The sequence below is a fragment of the Boleophthalmus pectinirostris genome, unplaced genomic scaffold (genome assembly GCF_026225935.1).
Source record: "Boleophthalmus pectinirostris isolate CB_2022bp ecotype Guang Dong unplaced genomic scaffold, ASM2622593v1 HiC_scaffold_15, whole genome shotgun sequence".
Classification (NCBI taxonomy): Eukaryota; Metazoa; Chordata; class Actinopteri; order Gobiiformes; family Gobiidae; genus Boleophthalmus; species Boleophthalmus pectinirostris.
In genome coordinates, this window is record NW_026571070.1 from 31,799,985 (window position 1) to 31,815,068 (window position 15,084).

General features: G+C 40.6%; 1 protein-coding gene across 1 annotated transcript in view; it reads right to left on the reverse strand.

Annotated features, from left to right (window-relative positions):
• Window positions 1–14,169, reverse strand: part of mpp7a (MAGUK p55 scaffold protein 7a) — a 386,727-nt gene extending 372,558 nt beyond the window's left edge. Inside the window, exon 1 of the mRNA XM_020930757.2 lies at window positions 13,935–14,169. The gene's annotated coding sequence lies outside the window, so the exon portion shown is untranslated. The remainder of the gene's footprint in view (window positions 1–13,934) is intronic.
• Window positions 14,170–15,084: the final 915 nt, after the last annotated feature.

The window sequence follows — 15,084 nt, forward strand, 5'->3', positions numbered from 1 at the left end:
TAAAACATCTGTTTAAATCTGTACAAAGATGTTATGAAATTTATTTCTTGCACTAGTTTGCCTAGTTAAATTTTCAGTCTTCTGATCGATTCTTCTTGCATTTACAAAGTGAAATTTGAACAGAATCTTATCATTAAAACATAAAAACAGGAAAATCGCAATTACATATTTTTTTTCCAGATGATAAAGCCCTGCTTACACTGAACTCAAACTTGAAAGTGGCAGATGAAAGTCTTCAGTGACATTAAAGCCCAGTGCTGAGACTCTTCTGAGAAAGTGGGCTCCTTGTTTTTCCGTGGCAGCCTGAATGTACCGTGTGATTACTGCGCCGTGCTCTTTATGTGGCGTGCTCGGGTTACACCTCTGTCATCGGTACAGACGGAGGCAAAGGGGAAACCATCACATGGCCGGTGTAAGGTGACCGGCAGCCCGAGCATGGCAAATATCTATACAAGCCGCAGGAATATTAGCCTCTCATAGGACGTTAATACAGAGCTCTGCTGACAGGGGACATGCTGACGGGGCAGACAGCAGCACCGGGGACAAGCCTCTGCTGTGATTCAATATACAACACCCGCCTGAGCTCCGAGTGGAACGAGTGCGAGTGCTACTCCAGGTCTTGAGCTGGGCTTAGTCAAGACGACCAGGCGACCCGGTGATTGAACCTGGAACCTTCTTATCGTTAAGTGCTAATCACTCAGCTACACAACATTCCTCCCCACACTCTATACTAGAGCCCGACCGATATATCGGCTGGCCGATATTATCGGCTGATATGGGCAACTGGAGGCATATCGGCTATCGGCCGATATGCTTGCTGATAGGGGCCGATATTTCACGTGGGCATGTTATACCTCGTTATAAAGCTTAGACTCTCTACATTCTGTTCATTTAATCCAATTTACAGACAGATAAATGTCCTAATATGTGGCTCCACATCAGTATTTATCTACGGAGTCATTTGTCTGTGTGTGTCCGTACTGTCCCTGAACACACCACAGAGTCGTGTCACTCACGTGTGTTTGTTTACACCTGCAGACACAGATCCAAACACTGAGATTATATTCTTTTTACGGACAATCGGTTTGAGTCTGGATTAAAAGGACATTTATTAGTGCAGATTTGTGATGTGGGAGGAGCCTGTATGAGCGGTGAGTGTTGGAAATATGTCGACTTTGAAGCTAGTTTTGGTCATTTGTTATGGGTTAGCTGCTGTAGCTCCCGCACATAAACAGGCTGTTTTCTATTGGTCTATTGTAAAGTAACTATATTGGCCGTATATTTGCTACTGGACCTGCACTGATATGTAAATGAGCTGTGAATAGAGGTGTGAATTATGACATTTGCGCATATAATTAATTACCGCGGCGCGCACGTATTTACGGCTAAAGGCTAATAGCGCTAGTTTCTTTACTAGTTATGGGTCCGTCGCGAACGAAACGGCTCTTAGAGCCGGCTCTTTGAAGGGAACGACCTGAGCCTGATCCTTATTGGGAGCCGTGTTTTCTCTTTCTCTCACTTTTTTTCTCTTCACGCCGCGTGCAGATTCGTGGTTTGACAGCGGCAGCGGCTAAAAACGAAACTTTGAGAAATTTGCGTGTACGTAGGATTAAAAAAAAAAAACAAGCATATCTGACTGTAGTTTAGCATAAAATAAAGTCCCGGTTTAGTCCTTTTTCAGTCCTGGTTTAGACCTGGTTCAGTCCTGATTCAGTCCTGCTTTAGACGTGCTTTAGTCCTGCTTGCAACAAAACAATCTGAAGAGCCGCTTGGGAGCCAAAAGAATCAGCAGCTTTTAGTGAGCCGAGCCAAAAGAGCCGGTTCTCTAAAAAGAACTGGAATACCCATCACTAGTGTCTAGAATGTGATGCAAAAATGCCATTAAGCCAACCTACTGTCTGCAAATATGATGTAAAGAGGCAGAATAACAATAAATGTCGCCTAAATAAACCCAATTTAAAATCCACCAGAGCCAAACCTAAGTTTTTTAAACAATTCAACATTTACAGTGAATTTTTACATCACTAAATATATCGGCGATTATATCGGCTATCGGCAGCTCCAACTCCCATTATATCTGTTTTATATCGGCCACAGCAAAATCCATATCGGTCGGGCTCTACTCTATACACTGGAGCAAAAACCTTCAGGGGAAAATATTAAGTTGTTTATAAGTTATGTATACAAGTTGTTTTAAAAACAAACAGTGTTATTTTAACTATTTGAAAGTTAAATGGAGGTTCGAGTTGGGGTTATTTGCCAGAGTTGATATAGCTGAAGTCAATTAAACTTCCACTAGTGTTAATTCAACTTCCACTAGTTTTCATTCCCTTAGTGTTAATTTGGCTCCTCCCACCCACCACTTCAAACTCCCACAAGAGAAGACCAGTTTAAAGCAATTTTGTACATAATTTCATCTTAAATTAACTAAAATTAAGTGTAAAAATAAAACACCTCTGTGTGTTGTTTCGCTAAATCAGGATAATCCTACAAAGTGTTATTTGTTTACTCTCAAAGCGTTAATATAACTCTTGATTTTGGGGTTAAACAGGAACTTTCGTCTAGAGTTACTTAATTAACATTTCCGAAAATGTTAAATTAATTCTAGAACAGATGGGACTCAAATAAACCCTGAGAAAATGTTAAAGCTGATTCTGTGAGAGTCAGTTTTAACACTCCACTTATAGGATAAAAATATTGAGCAAACCTAGTCTTGAGTGGATGTAATTTTATTTTTAAAAAAGTTTTAGTTTCAATATCAATTTCCTAAACATAAACATAAGACTTGAAATTATAGCCACTTAAAAAACCACATGCTTTTCCTGACAGGATTGGCTGCAGACCTCTCCATTTACAAGACCCAAGCTGATCACTGACCCTTAGGAATGACTGAATCTTCATCTTAAAATACAATTCATAACACAGCCCTGGGTCTTGTGGTTTGTTTTGCCTGGTTTGCCATTTCAAAATCTGAATGACATAGCATTCTGGAAAACTCTTGTGTAGTAAGTGGCTGAGGGGCTGTAACCGGTGCGTTCTTGGTAAAGCTGGCTGAGTCTTAATGAAGACAGCCGTGGTGTCTGATGGCTGCCATGTGTTGGAGCGCAGAAGAAACTCTAGCCCTCTGCAGCAGACCCGGGCAAACAGCGCTGCACCAGAGTATGATGCCCTCTGCCACTTTAGACCTGCGAGGGGTGGGCACAGAGATCCACTTCACTGCACTAAGATTAGAGAGCGTGAATTAGTGAATATAGTTCGGTATGACAAATGTTTTATAGTCCAGTATTTGAACATTTTGTGGTAGTTGCTTTCATAACTTTGAATCTGAGAGAGTGTTATGAGGCATCAGTTACAGAGAACAAGGCTATAAAATTTAATTGGCATGTGAATGGAGACGATTGGCAAAGATTAATGCATCAAATATCCATCAAAAATGCAAATCACAAAGAGTGCCATTTCTGAAGTGCAATAATTTCCTCCACAAACAACTAAATCTCCTGTTATATTCAGTGTAAAAGCTGCAGCCTTGTAGTTTAGATCTGTACAAACACGCTCTGAAATGTGACTCTTGTATTAGTTTTGGGTTTTAATCTGGGCTCTTCACCAGTGGAGTCCACTTTGCTCAGACAGTTTGAGACGCCCAGAGTCCTACTCCAACTTTTAATTAAACTTATTAATCAGAGCAACAAGTCTCTGGAAAAGAAACGTGTAAATCATAGACTAGCCTCCGCGTTCCAGTTAGGAAGTGAGCTAGGAAGAGCGCCAAGTGGTTATTTCGAGCTCTGGTTCCAACTGACTGTCAGGATTTTGATTTTGTGTTTAAAACATTCATAATTAATCCACTCTACTTAATCCTGGTGTTTTTATTTCACTATTTTGTCCATTAATCAAGACACTAAAATAAAAAACAGACTAATGAGGCGCTTTCTTAGCTTTCTTAGGTTTGACTGACAGCATCTTTGCAAGGCCCCGCCCCCGAAAGTACTTTCAACAACCTCGCTCCTGATTGGCTCTTTGGTTTCACACTTGGATTTCTAATGTGATTCCTGGTTGCAGATTAGTTGCTGTAAACTGCAAGCCTTGATCGTTTTTTTGCCAACTAACATCACGGAGGAGAGTCAGTGCAGATTACACACGGATATCAATGCACTTAGCGTCATATAGGTTCTTTTCAACAGTTTTCACTGACTTTAACAATTAATCTTAAAGGGCCCATCTCATACAAAATAACTCTTTTCACATTGTATCTTCTGCACATAAACAAGCACAATTTGGGTTTTGGAACATCCATTACACAATAGTTCTGAAATCTTACTGATTTCTTAGAGACAGTCACAGACCAGGAACTATGAAAGTCTGACTATTGCTCATCCCCCCGCCCGTCCTGAGAAAGCACAGGCTCCGCCCTCCAAATGTGACGCAGGCGACGAGTGAGCCGCCTTTCCTCCGCCCATCTCAGGGAGGGAGGGGGAGACAGACGTGCACCCTGATAGTGGCAGGAATAAACTTTTATTCATCATGGAGATACAGCGCGTTCAGCCGCATGTGTTGGACCTGGAATCAGACGAGGACTTTGAGGAGCACGAAGCTCAAGCACCGCGTCCACATCAGCTGAACATTACTGATTGGTAAAGTATTAATAAACACTAGTAGATAAACTTATTATATTGTGTACACTGCAGTGTAGAACAATGAGCTTATGCTGACACTTTTATTTAGGTGTTCATGTGGGAATTGTCAGCGGGATGGAGGCGGTGTGGAGGTGGTGGAGCGGGGGTGGGGGGCAGGTTAGAAGCGCCTTCTGCTACATCAAACGCGTCATAGGTGTAGCTGCCGCGTCATTGTTGTAGCAGCTTTAGTCCGGATAGTCCAAATTGCAGAAATACACTGCAATTTGTTAAAACAAAAAACGCCAAATCAATCTAAAAACCACTTTAGCGACATATACAAGGCCCACACATCACTCTTAGAAGGTAGAAAAGTTGATTTTGCATGAGATGGGCCCTTTAATACCAGAAAGATGATATTTTCCTAAAAACTGGTTCAACACTGAAATATGGGCAGTTAATTCACGTTTCCTTTGGAGTTCGTGTTTGATTACATTAGCAACAAGAACCAATCCGGCGGCAGGTGGCACAAGCCTGGCTTCATTTGGTTGCAACCGAACACTGCGAGTGACGTCGCACTCCCTCAGTCCCCTTCTATTATACAGTCTGTGGTGTAAAAACAACGCATTCTCAGCCTGCGTGAAGTTACACAACTGGTTTAGGCTGTCAAGATCAAAGTTGTATTCAGATTTCAAAGGTAGCCAAGTTTAGCTATTGGTAGTAAAGTAAGTTCGCTGCAATATGACGAGACAGAGGCTTTAAGTCACTGTGATGGAGGAGAAAAAAATGGAGCGAGACTGCAATAGCCTAAGAAACAAGTTTTGGCAGCAGAACCACGGTTTATAGAACTAATAAGTGTCAGCAACCTCTTGTGGTGGCACTTTCTCAGGAGTCTGTGGGAGCTGATAGTGATCCACTGTAAAGCCTGGATTATGGTTCCTAAGCCACTGTATTCTAGCCTGCCTTAAGCCTCAAGAAAATAGCCTCTGTGCTGACACGCCGCAATGTTAGCCCGCTCTCGGCATTGTCCCGTGTCCTGGAGAAACGCGGCCGGGGCACACGGGGCTACAGGAAGAGCCCGTCTCCATCACCAGTCAGACGGAGGAGGATTCCCAAACATGTCCGTGACCCTCCGGGAAGCAGGGGCTGGGAATGCGAGCAATGCGGCGGCGGCGTTGAGCAGGCACCTGTTGAGACGGGCAGCGCGGGGAGAGTCTGTGTGTGTGTCTGGGCCCACGCGCTCGACCCCAGGCTGACCCCCACTGCCGCTGGATTCGGAAACAATACAAACTGGGGTCATAGAGTAAGAACATAATCAAGAACGAGAATGTGTGGCGCGCAAAATCCATCTATAGTTTGTGCTCACATGACATCACTACATTCTAGAATTCAAAAGCATTTATTTTTAGCTTTCTACCAAGTTATAACATTGTTCCTCCAACAAAAACAAACCTGAAACAGTTGTAGATGCCATTCATGATCTCTCCCGGCCCAATTCAAACCCTCCTTATGCTTAACTGTAACATTCTGTACAATACTCGGCCCTCAGACCTACGTCACCCATACTCCCACACAACAATTCTCCATAAATACACAAAACCATGATACAAAACTGTACTTAGCAACCTGACAAACCTGATGCAATGTTCAATAGTTTCATTAGTGATTTATTTTTACTCATAGCATCAAAAACGAAAAGTGAAACTAATAAAACCTGTTAATACCTTTTTGAGTTGTTCCTGTTCTGCTTTGTGTTTTGTTGCTTGTGATACCAAACAAGTCAGACAGAAAGAAAAACAAAAATAAAACAGAAAAAAAAAAAGAGCGCAGGCATGGTAACATTACCGTACATCAGGGGCGTAACAGAAAAAGTGCAGAGGGCAATGAGAAAGCACAATATCAACACCAGTGAAACCGAACAGAAAACTCAGGTAAATACTCGTCCACCCAAAAGATAAAATAGAACCGGAGCATAAATGTTATGTCATATATAGGGACAATAATCGTGATATTGTATCGTCAAAAGTCTCACAATAATATCATGGGTTGTCACAATATATCGAATTACAAGTTTCTTTGCTTAAATGCAGGTTTTATAGAAGCAACATCTTATAAACATCGAGAACTACATATCCCATGATTCATTTCAGTTCGGACAACATGAAGAAATGTTTTTGACTTGAATTCTTGGGATTAAGATGGAGATAATTCACACCAAAATCTTGTCAAGGTATTTTAAAAGCAAAAAAGTGTCCTGTCTACAATTATATGAGCCTCTCCAAAATATCACAATAAATATCGTACCGTGAGATGCATATCGTGACATCGTACCGAGACATTTGGATATCATTACATCCCTAGTCATATATGAAATCCCCTGCATGTCCTGCAATAAAACACACATTGGGGAAACAGAGAGGATGTACAGTACACGAAAAAAGAAACACAGGACAAAATGCGAGAAGGAAACAGTGAAGGCGCGCACATGATCAACAAAATGTTAATACCCTGTTTTGGGTGAATATAGCAAAACATTAAAAGGTGATTTAAATATGTTATGTGTTCGCAGTTAATACGCCAGACGAGTAAAATACCCCGTCTTTAAATGTCAGATGGCGGATTTGTTAGCCTAGTTTATGATTAATATCTCTATGGGTCTATAAACATGAAACAAAACAGTGGCAAAGTTCAATGCCTTCTCTATTAGCGTAAACTAACAAAAAGGAAAGCTTCGGAAAGTGCTGCCATTTTTCAAAGATGTGATTGTTCTCAGTTGACAGGACTCTAAGCCGTAATAATAATGTGGCAGCTTTGTAGAGCCAATCCCAAACAAACCATGATGAGGTTCAATGTTTGTGGATCTTAAAAGTTGCATTCTAACTTTTTGGTTGGGGTCTGTCACATTTGTTTCTATGGATATGTCACTGCTCTGCCTGGAATGTTCCACAGTGTGACATTAAACAGCTCTAACTTACATTTATTCAATTACAGGTGGTTTTATAGCTCAAAAATACCTAGAAAATCCGGCATTCTGACTCTGAGTGAGATCGCCTCTCCACAGATCTGACCTGTAACTTGGCCTGTAACGATAATCAATAAATCGATTAATCGTAAGATAACTTTTAACGAGCTCGATAGAATTAATCGCTGCCAGAAAACTTATTTGCATGCTTGTTTGTTTTCCTCGCTCTCTCTCGCTCTCAAAGAGAGTGAATGTTAGAAGGCTTCTATCGCTCTCTGACTTCTCTCGTTTAACAAGTGTAATGACACTTGAACAGACGTGCGTTGTGTTTATCGACACAGCGGATGCGCGCGCAGCCTGAGCACAGAAAGCGCTGCTGTCTGTGCGGTGAACATCAAGCCGCAACACAAGCTAGCGCCGCTGTCAGAGTAACAAAACAGTTCATCGCCAAGTGCCAAAACAAGTCACGATGCGGAATCAACACTGGTGAGCGGGACACGTCTCAACAGCCACATGCGTCAAATGCAGCAAGCGTGCAAACAACGAGAAAAAATGTCTCAAACTCCAACAGTCGACATACACCTATACCTGAGCGACAGAACTAGCCCCGCTCCCGGGAGAACCCGAAATCCACTGAAATCCCAAAAAACACTGACATGATATCGGACAGGACAGTGGCTCCCTGATAGTGAAACAGGGTCCTGTGTCTTGGGTTAATACAAACATTTAAATGACCAAAATGCCGAGTCTCACAGCAGCAGCCACAGTGAGACGAGACACAATATTCCAATGTAAGTCAATGACTAAAATCACTTTTAAGGGCAAATTTGTTACAGAGACTTAATAATCCATTTTATTTATTGCTTTGGTTGTATTTGGTTCAACAATAGTTTATTTAAGTGCATTTTTGTGAACAAGTCCTCGCTGTAAGCCAGACTACTTAAAGCTAGTCCTATGTAACAAGTCTGTTTTATTGAGGCCTGTTGTTTTTGGTTGTCTTACAGTTCCTGTGTTAAATGTTATTTAGACAGTAAAGTTTACTGATCTTTGAAAGGGTGTATTTGCATTTTTATTTCATGGTCATTATAATAGTTGAAATTGGTCTCAAAATGTCAATATTATCGTTTATCGCAATAAATTCTTGGTCAATTAATCGTCCAGCAAAATCTGTTATCGTTACAGGCCTACCTGTAACTTGCTCTGGTTTGGTCTCCATGAAGATAGAAAGGTTTAATGCCATACTGTAAAACATTCCAGACATGAAGAAAAGCATTCGATGGACCCTCCACCAGAAAAGTTACACAATGCACCTTTAAGTATGGATAGATCTTGCAAAAAGCGAACTTTCCGTACAGTTAAGCCGCTGTCCTCATGAAATTTTACAATGAGAATGTCATCTATTTTTGCAGAAGTAATTACATTGTAGTTTGACTTGTAATTTTGGAGACAACACTAGACCTGTGTGGACGTGACACTGGTGAACACCGGATAGTCACGTTAAACGCATGACCTGTTCTTTCATTTGTAATGCAGTAACAGAGTAAAAATGTCCCAGGTTTACAGTGTGTGATATACTGCCACTGCAAGATACCATTAGCTGGACCAAAGATTATACAGCATTATAGAGCGCCTTTCAACCACGCTGGGAGGTAAGCAAAAAGTACTTCTTTATGGTTTGAGATCCTGCTGAAACGGCTGAGACTTATTTTTAGCACATTTGAGTTAACATCCCGACTGAGCAAACTGAGTACATGAACAACAGCTAGAAATTTAAGAAAGCAACTGAATCACTTAAAATCAGATAATGCCTTTATCAAAATCACCACATTTCATGATTTAAATACTTTTACATTTTACTCTTAAAAGGTGCACTGTGTAACTTTTGTGGAGGAGGTCCCACCACCTGCTTGTTTTCATGGAAATGTTGTTGCTTTGTCTGGAATGTTCTACAGTTTATCTCTCTTGCATTTATTGAGTTACAAATGTTTGTATTTCTCAAAAAAACCTTGAAAAACTTGCTGTGTTATCGTTTGCTGGGTCGCCTTTTCATAAATCTAACCTTTTCAGTTGGCCTGGTGTTGCCACATGCTTGTTTCCATGGAGACAGATAAATTTAATGCCATACTGTGGAATATTTTAGACAGTGCAATAACATCTTCACTGATACAAGCAAGCGGTGGACCCTCCACCAAAAAACTTACACAGTGCACCTTTAAAGTACATGTTTAAACAGGTAGAGTAGATTTTTACTTGAGTTATCTTTTGCCCCTGTATGTTGTACTTAAGTAAAAAAAAATTGAGTACTTTTGCCATTCAGTACTGGTAAGCCACAGCTGTCCTGGGGCAGACTGACTGAAGCAAGGCTGTCAATCTGCACCATCTCCCATCCAAGTCCAGTCACCATCAACACTCAAGCACATATCAGACACATATAAAGCAAGGTGGGTGATGTGTGTTGCTCAAGAACACAACAACAGCGCCAAAATATCACACACACTATTTCATTACAAATACTTGTTATACTGCAATACAACACCACCAAAAGAGATTCATTTACTGTAACTGTGTCATAGAGCCATGTCAGTCAGCTTGAAGTGCTCAGTTTAGAGGGGACAAGTGGTGTGAGTCCAGTTTTGAGCTGCTGTAGTCAACTTGTTTTGGCCCTGTTCTAGTCCTGGTTAAATTCTGGTGTAATTCAGACTTAATTGTAAAATGTGTTCCAGTTGTGATGTGGTGTAAAGTCCTTTTATGTGTTGATTTAAATCTCTTCATAACCCTGGTACAAACATAATCAAGGAATTGCACAAAAATGCCCAACTATTACAGCAGAGAGGAAACATGTAAACAACATTTGGCACTGGAGGCACCCGTGGGTCCTGCTTCATCACGGTCTCCTGTGGGTGGACAAATGGCTGAGTGAGGACAGAGTGGATCTGGGCCAAATGCTGACTGTCCCACTACAGGGCAGCAGCTCAGAGGGACATACAGGCTCCGGTACAGGGCTACAGGGCTCCGGTACAGGGCTCCGGTACAGGACTCCGGTACAGGGCTCCAGTATAGGCTGCAGTACAGGTTTAGGTACAGGGCTCCGGTACAGGCTCCGGCACCGGTTCAGAGCTCCGGTACAGGGTCAGGTACAGGGCTCCGGTACAGGTTCAAGTATAGGCTCCAATACAGGGCTCCGGTACAGGTTCAGGTACAGGCTCTGGTTCAGGGCTCCAGTACAGGTTCAAGCACAGAGCTCCAGTACAGGACTCCGGTACAGGTACAGGGCTTCGGTACAGGCTCCGGCACCGGTTCAGAGCTCTGGTACAGTTTCAGATACAGAGCTCCGGTACAAAGCTCCAGTACAGGGGCTCCAGTACAGGGGCTCCAGTACAGGGGCTCCAGTACAGGGGCTCCAGTACAGGGGCTCCAGTACAGGGGCTCCAGTACACAGACAGTTTAAAGAAGCTGACTAAGAGACTGCGATATCACCCAAAGTATTCGGCTCCAGACAAATGAAGTTCACAAGGCTAGCAGTTATGGGAGCAAATGTGGAGCTGAGTTCCATATTAGGAGTAGGAATTACAGACAGAATAGCGAAATAAAACCCCCAGGATCATGTAGAGCAGGTCAACACAAACATTTTAAAACCAAGATGACAAGGCTCAGTGCAGCAGTTACAGAGAGAGGGGTGACGGCTTTTCTGTGTAAAGTCAACTGGAAACAGAGTCGATGGAGCTGGAAGTGCCCTCGTCCATAAGCACTTCCCATTTGGAGCGCGGCGGCTATTTTAGCTATGTCCATTTATACAGTGTATGCTCTAGTACAGGCCGGTGACGAGCCCCGACTCTCGCAGCACACAGCTACAGAGTGTACGCTACTGCACTTCCCCAACACCACAGGAAGTTGTGCTGTTGTTGTTGTTGTTATGAGGAAATATGATGGTGATAATGTAATGGTTTGGGTACTCTGATTACAAAACATTGTCTGTGCTGTTTGGATTAGGATGTTTGTTACAGATTTATTTATTTACCACACTATTATAAGACCAAGTAATAGCAACAATTATTATAGATTATTATTGGAAATCCTGTTTTTTGTTAAGACTTGGTTAGACTATTTTACTTTAAATAGAATGCAAAATATCTGGGCATGTATTAAAGGATTTCTGTTTTAATTGTTATTATTCATTGAGTGTTGGTGTACTCTAATATTGAATCAGGCAGTGAATCTGACTTTAATTAGATGAATTAATTAGGCCCCCAGGAAAAAGAGATGATGCATCTCAAGATTCAATTCTTAATAAATTATCAGACTTGTCCATGCTATGCAGCCCTCAGGGTTCCCGATGAATTGGAAGAAAACAAAAGTAGTTCTTTTTACTGGAAAATGTGGAGAACTCTGCTACTGTATTAACTTCAATAACAAAGATTTGGATGTGATGCAGATTTAATAAGTGTTCCTACTAGTTCGATACAGTGCACTTTCGGTTTGATATGCTGTATTTCAAATCAACTAGATACAGTCCAATAAAAAACAAAGGTTAAATCATGGCTGTGATACTAAAAGTCTTTGTTAAACCACTTCTTGTGCAAAGTTCACATGAAACACAAACATTTTATTCATCAAAACAGTAAATGTGTCAAATGTGTCGCATAAACAAGTTTCCTTCATGTGAACAAACAACAAAACTGTAGCTGTAACAAAATAATTTAGTAAAATAGACCAAAAAATACTCAATATCAATACAGCAGCCCACAATATTGATACTGTATCATCACATTACACAACACGATATATCAATATTTCAATATTTTTGCACAACCCTAGTTCCTACCCTTATTAAATCTGTGGTGGCTCAGTCAAACCTACATCAAATGTGATATTTTGAATAATTCACTCCGGTCCTGTACGCCGATATGTAACCCATCGCCAGTGTTGGGGAGTAACAGATTACATGTACCAGAGTTACGTAATCAGAGTACAAATGATGAGTAACTGTATTCAGTTACAGTTACTGTTTCAATGAGTGGTAATTGGATTACAGTTACTTTGTTGAAATAAATGAATTACACGGCAGTATTTTCCTGTTTTCACATTTTGGGCTATATCCTTTTTTTTTTTTTTTTAAGTAATTCCACTCATTGCCGGACACTAAACCAGAACTAAATCAGGATTGAACTAGGGCTGAACCCAGGTCTAAACCAGGACTAAAACCAGGTCTAAACTAGATCTAAACCAGGTCTAAACCAGAACTAAACCAGGTCTAAAACCAGATCTTAACCAGGGCTAAAACCAGGTCTAAACTAGATCTAAACCAGGACTAAAACAGGATTTAACAGAATGAAACCATGCCGCGCGGACCGTTTCTCCTCCTCTTCTATCAATAATATTTTTAATACGGTTAAGGAAAAACTGGGCTTTTTATTTTCTTTTAGCAGGCAAAACATCTTATCTGAAGATTTCCGAGTCTTTGCTTCTCTACAGCAAATCAAGTAATCCAAAGTATTCAGATTACGTTACTCACTTTAAGTAATTTAATGGATTATGTTACAAAATACATTTTGGGATATGTAATCTGTAATCTGTAGGGGAATACATTTTAAAAGTAACCTTCCCAACACTGCCCATCGCTCCACAGAACTTTGGAGACCCCTGGCACAGAAAATGAATGAATGACGACGGCCTGTTTGAGTGGCATTTCTTAAGACTACAGTTTATTCATTGTTACTTTTCATTTTATTTACATTCTATACAATTTTCTGTACAGAATCAAGTTAGTGTATTTCTCTTGCATGCCTATATAAATCCAAAATCTGTGCCCTATTCCTTCTCCAGTGTAAACTTTATTAGGAATCTTGAGTCTTCCTGTAGGCTAAATACTAGGGAAGCGATTTTTTACGCGTGCATTAGTGGTTTGCCTAATTTTGCTGTTTTTTTTTAGGACAAATTAAAGCTAAATAATAATAATGGCAAAGAATAAAATAATAAATACTTCCTATCCGTCTCCATGGCTACCTGAATGTTCCGCCAGGTGTTTTCCCGTAGATAATTGCGCGTGCGAGTCAAATCGATACCCTTCGATTTGTCAACCACGACTCGATAAACTTCTCTTAAAACATAACCACACTAATGCATATTCCATCTCAAAGCACCTTACTCACTTACGTACTTTAATTATGCATGACGCGCCACCAAACTACTGAACAAACTTACCTTTACGTCAACTTTACGCAGCATGCACCGAGTCTGCACACCTCAAGTTCGAACGCTGTCATGCCACCATTTTTAAGTATTTATCGAATTCCCAATTGACACGCAGCTTTGTTTTCCTTTACGCTTTACAACTTCCAAACCAAGCGTAACGTGCTCGTACTCACTTTGCGCAGGAGCTCCGAGTTTATGCGTCTTCTGCGTTCAGCGTAAACTCCAAAAACGTGTCTTCTAATGCGCCAATTGTCAACTTCCCTCCACATTCACGTCCGTAAAACCTCCTCCGGTCATACCCACTCTCTCCTCCTGTGGACCGAATACAACAAGCTTTGAAAACCTCGGCAGTGCCACTCTCTCCGGGATCGGTAAGGGCGCTGACACGGAGCTGACCCGGGAGCGGTGTGTTTACATGGCGAGCCTAAGGGGAAGCGGGTTAACAGGAGGCGAAACTGGTCTGAGATCTGTGCCGGGTATGAGCACCTCCAGGCCCCGCCCATCCCGTCCGCTGATTGGTTAGACGTCCCGAAGGCGCGCCCAAACGTGTACGTAATTGGTTAAGAGCGCTGTCAATCACTTACATTCTTAAAACAGTCGCAACCGAGAATTAAATATAAATTAAATAAATTAAAAAGAATGAAAAACAAACTACGATTAAAACCATAGAATATTTAAATCAATGTTTCATTATATTTTGTTATTTTATGTTTATGTGGCTATGTATACACGTTTGTTTAATACGATTGGTTCACTAAATGTTTGAAAAAATAAAATAAAAATCGCACATTGTAAATAACCTATAGTATAATTTGTCTTGGTTAAAATCTCTTGTGACTTTTTATTTTTATTATTATTATTATTTATATTCTACTATTTTCTGTTGTTAACCATTAACTTACGCGTTTATGTTTAGCGCTTTTTATTTTGAAGGGTTTATTTTCGTTGAATTATCTTGATTCGGAGCAAATATATACACATATATTTTTTGGTGTTTTCTATGTCTTTGTTTAGCTTCAAAGGTATGTTATTGATGTAAATATTTCTTTTGAATAACTTTGTGTGTCTAGTTTTTATCATTGTTGATTGATGTTGTCAAGATGAATGTAAATAATTATCAAACTTGCGTTGAGTTTTGTGTATTTGTATTTACACTCTGTATTTTGTATTCTTTTTAGCTCTTACTGTAAATTGGAGGATTTATTGCCATTAAATATAAAAATCACCAGTTCAAGTCTTCATTCAGAGGGATACTACATTTCCCTTTTTTTTTTTTTTTTTTTTGACACGTGGGGTATACGAAAAAGTGGCATATTTACTGTT